Source organism: Arvicanthis niloticus, chromosome 20 (assembly GCF_011762505.2).
Source record: "Arvicanthis niloticus isolate mArvNil1 chromosome 20, mArvNil1.pat.X, whole genome shotgun sequence".
NCBI classification, from domain to species: domain Eukaryota; kingdom Metazoa; phylum Chordata; class Mammalia; order Rodentia; family Muridae; genus Arvicanthis; species Arvicanthis niloticus.
This window is the reverse complement of record NC_047677.1, coordinates 27127897-27136580: the sequence shown is the minus strand read 5'-3', so window position 1 is coordinate 27136580 and position 8684 is coordinate 27127897.

Below are 8684 nucleotides of genomic sequence, written 5' to 3'. Positions count from 1 at the left end.
GACCAAAGTAAGATCATGCAATCAGGTTCAATATCAAGGCAGTAGGGACGTCTACTCATGTGCAGGAGCTACTGCAGGGCAATGATGGGTGCACATTGCTGTTACGGGAGCAAGCACAAACACTGGGAAACATCCATGGATACTCACAACAGGCCATTGAGAATGTCGTTGTTCCAGATGGCTGGCCTGAAATTCTCCATGGGGATCAGGCTGGCCTCAAGCTGCCTGCCTGTGTCTCCCAATTGAGATTTAAAGTCACAAAACTCACTGGGTCTAAAAAAGCTATTCTACAGGGGTAGCTCTCCCCATCTCTTCCCCCCCCTCTCTCTCTCACACACACACACACACACACACACACACACACACACACACACACACACACAAATACAGGGGAGACTAGAATAGACACAACAGGATCAGGACAGCAGTAGAGTCAGAGAAGGTAATTGGAAGTTCCATTTTCATAGTCTGTTATTATAAAACAGAAAATTATCCAGAATTACCAATGACTACGGCCAGGATTTTATTGAGAGCAAGGCATGTGGAAGGCGGGAAGTTCAAGTTCACTGGTTAGAAATGGACCTGGAAATCAGACGTGAAAAGTGAGCTGAGCCATGGCCTTGGGCAGTGGGACCTGAAGAAGGGGAGGCCACCTAAAACAGTGACCCTCCGCCTTCCTAAGGCTGCGACCCTTTAATACGGTTCCTCGCGTCGTGCTGACCCCCAACCATAAACATTACCTTCGTTGCTACTTCGTAACTGTAATTTTGCTACTGTCATGAATCATAATGTAAATATCTGTGTTTTCTGATGGTCTTAGGGAATTTCTGTACAAGGGTTTTTGGATCCCCACAGGGGTCACGACCCACAGGGTGAGAAACACTGACCTAGAGAAACTTCATGGAATGAGAAGGGCAGGGGACAGAACCCTGAGGAGCCCCTGTATTCTGGAAGGCTATGAGAAGAGGAGACCGTGGAGGGATGTGAGGAATGCTTGGATCCTAGAAGCCATAGAGGATTGTAGAAGAGGACAGTCACCCCTGCACTCTTAAGTGGCTTCCCTGCTTAGGTGACACATGAGAGTTGTTAGTAAGTCTAAGACTACGCTCATCATCTCTCCTTTAAGTCTTCTACCTCTGCAATGCTGTGCCCCATGCAGCTGACCTGGGGTTTCTCTGGGTTCATCCTAGTGGCCAACATCCACACCCTATTTCTTCCTCTTTCCCAACAGGGCTGTTATTCTTGAGACCTGCATTCACCTGCCTCTGCACATCCTTGTGCTTCATGGAACTCCCTGCCAACCCCAGAGGAGGGTCCTGATTAGTCTACTTTAATCACAGTGTCTCTGTTCCTCTTGCTAATGTCTGGTTTGGTTGTGGTCGTGTGACTTATAATAATAGAAAGGAGGTTATCAAAGAGTCTTCTGGGAAAGGTTTTCTTGCTTCTGTGGGAGTGGGAGCCTTGTGGGAAGAGGCCCTCCCTCCCTTCTTCACTTGAGCATGGCTGTGGAATTCACTAACCACAGCCTTTCATGCTGGAGAAGAGGACCCTGTGGGTAACAGGAATAATGTCTATAGTGAAGTCTCCAAGTGAAGAACCTTGTTCCTGATGATGCTCAAGGGTGTTGAGGATATTTGATCATCATATGGTGAGCCTCGAGACTGTGTCTCTAGCTCAGACCTTAGCTCACACCTTTAATCCCTCGGGCTGGAATACAGACATGCCCTTGGTACAACACCTTTCATCCCAAACAATGAAGGTAAAGTTAGTTTGTAGAAGGGAGCATCCATGTTTCAAAGTGATGTCTAACTGAGTGGCAGACAAAGTGACGAATCAGAGAAAGATTTGACAGAACAGGATATGGCCAACTCTCACAAGGAGAGGAAAGGGAAGCTATAAGAGGAAGCAATTGAGAAGGAGGAAGGGAAAGAGAGAGAGAGAGAGAGAGAGAGAGAGAGAGAGAGAGAGAGAGAGAGAAAGCAGTTTTACTAGGAGAGTTTTGTAGAGACAGGTTAAAGAGAGTACAAGTTAGATACAGGCAAAGACAGAATGAGCCAGAGAATGAGAAGGAGCCAGAAGATTAAAAAAGATTGCTAGAGTTAGTTTAACACCAAACAGAGAAAAAAAAAAAAAAAATCAGAGGCTGAGAGAGAAGCCAGATTGAATCAGTCAACTTGGAGAGGAGTTTGAGCCAGAAGAGCTTAGTGAATCAGCCAGCCAGAGTACAGAAAGAACTAGAAAGGGGGAGCCTATTCAGCAGCAAATCTCAAAGGCTGAAAACATTTTAGGCCTAGATTAGATTATGAGGGAGGCTAGAAGCTTCCAGGACTAGGCCTAAGTTAGCATCAGGAGAGTAAAATTTACTGTTCCACATGGGTTCCTCTTCTCCACTGCCTACACCCCTTCCCCAGATGAATAGATCAGAGGATGAATGTGGTGTACAACCCCAGGATGAGCCATCCTTCACTGACCATGAACCAAAGGTGAAGAGGGGAGGGCCTCTTCTAGAAAGGAATATGTAACAGGGCATTCCCAAGTGAGAGGTTGGCTGGGCCAATGAGGGCAGCTACTTCTTCCTGCTCCCAGGGAAATCCACAACAAAAGAGTCATATTTACATTCCTTTGCTCTGTCTTCGTCTCTCCTCATGCACACACACACACACACAGACACACACAGACACACACACACACACAAGCAAATACAGCTACTCTGATATTACTGATGTGAAATACAATGATAAACAAATACTCAAGCCCCAGAGGTCATTCTGGGAAAAACAAGGTGACAAATAATTCCATCCAGAAATGTAGTTTTTAAGAGGAAAGAACTCAAGACAAGGCTGTGACTGGGTCTTGAGGAGGGAAGAAGAAAGCATTGGACAATGGATGAAAAACAGCAATACAGCCTTCAAGGGACTGTGAGGCTTAACCTTTAAAACCTGGAGAATAGCTTCATTTAGAAGAGAATAAGGGGGAGGGGGAGGAAGAGCGAGAGGGATAGCAAAGAGAGCCAGAGAAGCCTCTTTAGAGCAGATCCTGAGGTAATCCCCTAACAGAGGAAATGGCAGAAATGTATAAGCGACCTTCCTGCCTCACATCTTCCTCTTAACGCACTAGTCTAGCTCCTGCCCTTCAGGCTAACCTCAGGCTGTCTCTGGGAATCCATTTCTGATACCTCTCAAGCTGTCTCCTAACCTTTTGACCAACCATATGGATCCCCATTGTAGGAAGGATTGTACCATAGTGTAATTTTTTTCCTTTGGCTTTTGCAGGAAGGTGGGGAAGTTCATGACCTTCCCCAACAGTACTCAACAAATCCTAAGTTTGTTTGTTTTTTTAAGATGTATTTATTTTATTGTATGTATGTGAGTACACTGTAGCTGTCTTCACACACACCAGAAGAGGGCATCAGATTCCATTGCAGATGGTTGTGAGCCACCATATGGTTGCTGAGAATTAAACTCAGGACTTCTAGAAGAGCAGTCAGTGTTCTTAACCTCTGAGCCATCTCTCCAGCCTGGATACTAAGATTTTTAATGAATCTGTTCATCCTGTGATTTGCCAGGAATTAAACAACAACAACAAAAACAAAAACAAAACAACTCCACCATTTGGGGCCAAATTTAAAGCAAGAATGTATTAAATATTTAAAAAAAAAAAACTGATCAAGAGATAGACTTTTGTCAAGATCATTCACAGGAATTTATCACCTGAGAATGGCCTCGAGCCAAGTTTTGTAGATGCTTATCAGGACAAAGGTATAGGCCACCATTCTTTCCCACGAGGCATTGCTATTTCCCAAGAACTACAATTCCCAGCATTTCAGGAAGAAGTAACCAAGTAAGGTTTCTGGCAGGTGGGGTTTATAGTTAATTTGGGGAATTACAAACCCTGCTAAAGTTATGTTTTATTTAAGCTACCCCTTGTCTTAGTCACTGTTCTATTTCTGTGAAGAGACACCATGGCCAAGACAACTCTTATAGAGGGAAACATTTAATTGGGGGTTTGCTTTCCACTTTAGAGGTTGGTCCATGATCATCACAGTGGAAAGGAAATGGGTACGGAGCTAGAGCAGTAGCTGGGAGCTTTACATCCTGATGCCAGGCAGCAGGCAGGGCGGGGAGGGAAGGAGGGGGAGGGAGAGGGAGAGGGGGAGGGGGAGGGGGAGGGGGAGGGGGAGGGGGAGGGGGGAGGGGGAGAGGGAGAGGGAGGGGGAGGGGGAGAGGGAGAGGGAGAGGGAGAGGGAGAGGGAGAGGGAGAGGGAGAGGGAGAGGGAGAGGGAGAGGGAGAGGGAGAGGGAGAGGGAGAGGGAGAGGGAGAGGGAGAGGGAGAGGGAGAGGGAGAGGGAGAGGGAGAGGGAGAGGGAGAGGGAGAGGGAGAGGGAGAGGGAGGGAGAGGGAGAGAGAGGGAGAGAGAGGGAGGAGAGGGAGGAGAGGGAGAGGGAGAGGGAGAGGGAGAGGGAGAGGGAGAGGGAGAGGGAGAGGGAGAGGGAGAGGGAGAGGGAGAGGGAGAGGGAGAGGGAGACTGGACTTGACATGGGCTTTTGAAACCTCAAAGTCCACCCCCAGAAACACACTTCCTCCAAAAGGGATGCAGCCTGGGGTTCTATTTAACTTCAGGATTCATGGTCCATCAAATAAGCTAGGGGACATGTTCTCAATTTGAGACTCTGCTCTGGCTCTCCCACGTTTCCTCTTCTCTCTGGGTACCTTAGATCCTCTCTCAAGCACTAGTATTACTACTCTAGTGTCCAGTTAAGGCTTTTTGATATCGAGGAGGCCTTGGCTTCTTGCTTCACTAGACACCATGAATACTGAAAAGATCATTTAAAATGTTGTGTAAGGGAAAGAGAAGTAGGTCAGTGGTTAAGAACACCTGCTGTTCTTCCAGAGAAACTGAGTTCAATACTCAGCATCTCACATCAGGTGGCTTACCACTGACTCTGGCTCTTGGGGTGAGGATCCCACCCCCTCTCTGGCCTCCACCACAAGTTACACATAATGGTATACTCTCACAAGATACATATGTATATACATAATAAAAGAAAATATGCTGGGGGTTGGTGTGTTGCTATGATACAAGTGCTGGATTCTGAACCCCAAGATCTGGTTGCCTTCAGGAGACTGCATTCTCATGTACCCCAGCCTTTGTTGTGTAAACCTTGTACTCCAGTTTAAAGCTGATTGGTTAATAAGAGGCTAGAGCAGTAGAGAGAGAAAGGTGGGATTTGAGGATTGAATGGGGGTGGGGTGGGGGGGTCTCAGGAGAGACCAAGAGGAGAGCGAGGAAGAAAATAGAGGATGAGGTCGTCATGAGAATGAATGGATTGTGAGCATGTGGCCAGGAGAAATGGACCCAGACGACAGGCTGATGGAACAGAAGCAGCCTGGGCGAGCCTCAAACAACAAGTAACATGAGGCATATGGTTTGGTTATAGGCAAGAATAGCGTAGAACCTGTCCAACCTGGGTTTACAGCTCATAAATAAAATGGCAGATTTCTTTTCTTTTCTTTTTTCTTTTTTTTTTTTTTTTTTTTTTTTTTTTTTTTTTTTTTTTTTTTTTTTTTTTTTTTTTTTGGTTTTTTTGAGACAGGATTTCTCTGTGTAGCCCTGGCTGGCCTGAAACTCACTCTGTAGACCAGGCTGGCCTCGAACTCAGAAATCCACCTGCCTCTGCCTCCCAAGTGCTGGGATTAAAAATGGCAGATTTCTGAAGTCAGACGTGGTGGTGCACACCCATCAACCCATTACTGGGGGCTTGAAGACAGAGGATCGGGAGTTCATAGCGGGTTTGAGGCCAGCCTAGACTAAACAGGACCCTGTCTAAAAAGCAAAACAGGCTGGAGAGATGGCTCTACAGTTATGAGTACCACCTACTATTTTACTTGGTTGAGTTTGTTTGGTTTTGGTTTTGTTTCTTTTGTTTTTTGACATTTCTTTGTATAGCCCTGGCTGTCCGGAACTCATTCTGTTGTCCAGGCTGGCTTTGACCTCAGAGATCCACCTGCTTCTGCCTCCACCTCCAGAGAGCTAGGATTAAAGGCACGTGTCATCACTGCCCTACTGAGAGCTCTTACTACTCTTGCAGATGACTCCCGTTCGTCCCTGCCAGCCCTCCCCCCGCCCCAGCACCCCTCATCCCTCCAGCAGCTCCAGGAAATCCAGCATGTTCTAGCATCAATGATCAGTTGCCCCCACGTGTACATACCCTCCATGGACACACATACACATACTATTAAACTGCCTGCTCGGCCTCGCAGGTGCTCAGATTAAATGTTTGCATCACCATACCCAGCCATTTGTTGTTGTTGTTGTTGTTTTTAATCTTAAAAAAATTAAAACAAACTAAGCCCACTGGACAGCAGTCTACAAAGCCTGCCATGTTTCTTGGGTCTCTCCTTCTATATAGACTTGGAAGCAATGTCCACACCTCAACAACACTCTGGCTCCATCAAAATGAGCATCCCCTGCGGCTTAGAGGGGCATCACTAATTCTCCATCTTCTTAATGGAGCTGGCTGGTTTGCCTGAAAGCCAACCCCACCCCCTTTCCTTTAAGATGGAAGACACAAAAGGAGAGAAACTTCCGAGGGAACGAAGCTAAAAAAATGAGACACTCAGATCCTTTCACAAGTTTGTTTTCTGCAAATTATGGCAGAGGTACCAGGATCATTTTCCAAAGACCTGGAAAGGGGGAATAAAGAAGGTGATTATGGCTAGCCAGGGCATGTGGGCTCAGAGGACCACCAGACAAACAAGGGTCCTTCCCTGGGAGCCAGGAGGGCAATGAAGGCTCTCCAGTGTCTGGTTACTCTGACCTCTGCACAGAAGGGAAGACAGTGTGGGGGAGTCAGGGGCGGATAGCAAATACCCCTCAAACACAGGGTGATTTAATACTTCCACTGGCCATGCTGGAGATAAACTCACTTCTCCAAATGGCTAAGCTTGGGTTTTTCCACCCATGTTTATTGGTCTACATGACAACAGCAACATTTGTTGATAGCCGGATTCAAAGACCAGGCGGAGAGGCAGTTAGCAAGAGAACACAAACAACGGGGGCAGGATATGACAGTCAGGCCAGGAGTCTTTGCTCCTTCCATGACCACAGGGCAAGGGATCTGGGGTTCCCTGGAGGGCTTACTGTGGTGTTGGACCAGGCTGTATTTGTACCTTGGGCTGCTGGTGTTCCTTCCATCTCAAATCTTTGGAAACCTTTGAATGTGGTGGAAATGTGGCCGGACACCAAAGCAGCAGCCCGGAGCCTGTGGCTGACTGGGTTTATTTTTAGGATTATAGGAAACCTCCATCAAGCCTCTTGGTTTAGTTCTGAATCTCAGTTTCTCAAATGTAGGAGAGACAGGTCGCTGCAGTCACAGAGAGGAAAGACCAGGACATGAGTCTTCAGCTGGTGTTCCACTGATAAGCAACAGACAGAAAGCACTTGGTACCATGCCTGGGGTACACGTATGTGTGCATGTGTGCATGTGTGCATGTGTGCATGTGTGCATGTGTGCATGTGTGCATGTGTGCATGTGTGCCTGTGTCTGTGCATGCAAGCATGCATGCATGAGTGAGTGTGTGTGTGTGTGTGTGTGTGTGTGTGTATGTGTGTGACTTCAGGTGCATGTGTGCAACAGTGCACTTGTGGAGGTCAGAGGTCAACTTCGTGGAAACACTTATCTCCTTCTACAGCAGGTCTCCAGGATTGAACTCAGCTCTCTGGACTTGTGAAACAAGCACCTTTACCCACCAAGCCCATGCCTGCAATTTAACAAGCACTGAATAAAATGCTTTGAGTTGACAAGAAAGGTAATTGCTAAATGTCAGTAGCATTTTGCTACACATTAACCCCTTATTCATCCATCCCTCTCCTGCCTCATGGGCTATGCACATGTTGTTCGCTCTGGCTTTCCACTCTGGCAAGCTAGCCATATAGCTTCTTCTCTCTATTAAGATTTTTGTTTTCATGAAACAACAGATAGATAATCTGATAGCAAAATCTATTCAGATACATTATCATAAGTTAGCTATGGAGGACCAGGAGACTCAAGATGAGGTTGTTACTCTATCCAGGGTGTTCCCAAATCCCATCTCTACCCAACCCAAAAGAGGAAACTTCCGCCCCTTAGACCAAGCAGAGAGGGGCCACCCAGAACCCCCTCTGACTTGCGATCTGAATTCTTGCTTAGGCTGCAAGGCTAAGCACTGCAAGGGAATATAAATAAAAGTTAAAAAATATGTTTCTGGGTTTCCTGAGGGACAAGCCTGACTGCATAGGGGTTGATGTCAAAAGTATCCCCTCTACAGGAAAAAGACATCGGGATGGGTATGGCCCTCATGCCTCACTGGACAACAGGAGGACTGGAGCCATTACAAGGTCCCCTTTAATTATTGAAGGTCGGGCCTCTATCCCCACTTTCACAAGATTAGAATCGACACGGCCCTTCTATACTTGGAGAAGGGAGGAGATGTCAGGGGCAGCCCTGCTTATACACTGAAGGCCTAAAATCAGCCATAAGCCTAAAATCAGCAATAAGCCTGACATACATGCCTGCTAACACAAAGTCTTGGGTCTCTGTGGGAAAACACTGAAACAGATGGCTATAAGCTATTGTAAACAGGCAGCTTTTGTGGAAATCTACCAGCCTGAGTAGTCATAGACCTTGTAAATAGGCAGCCTTGGCA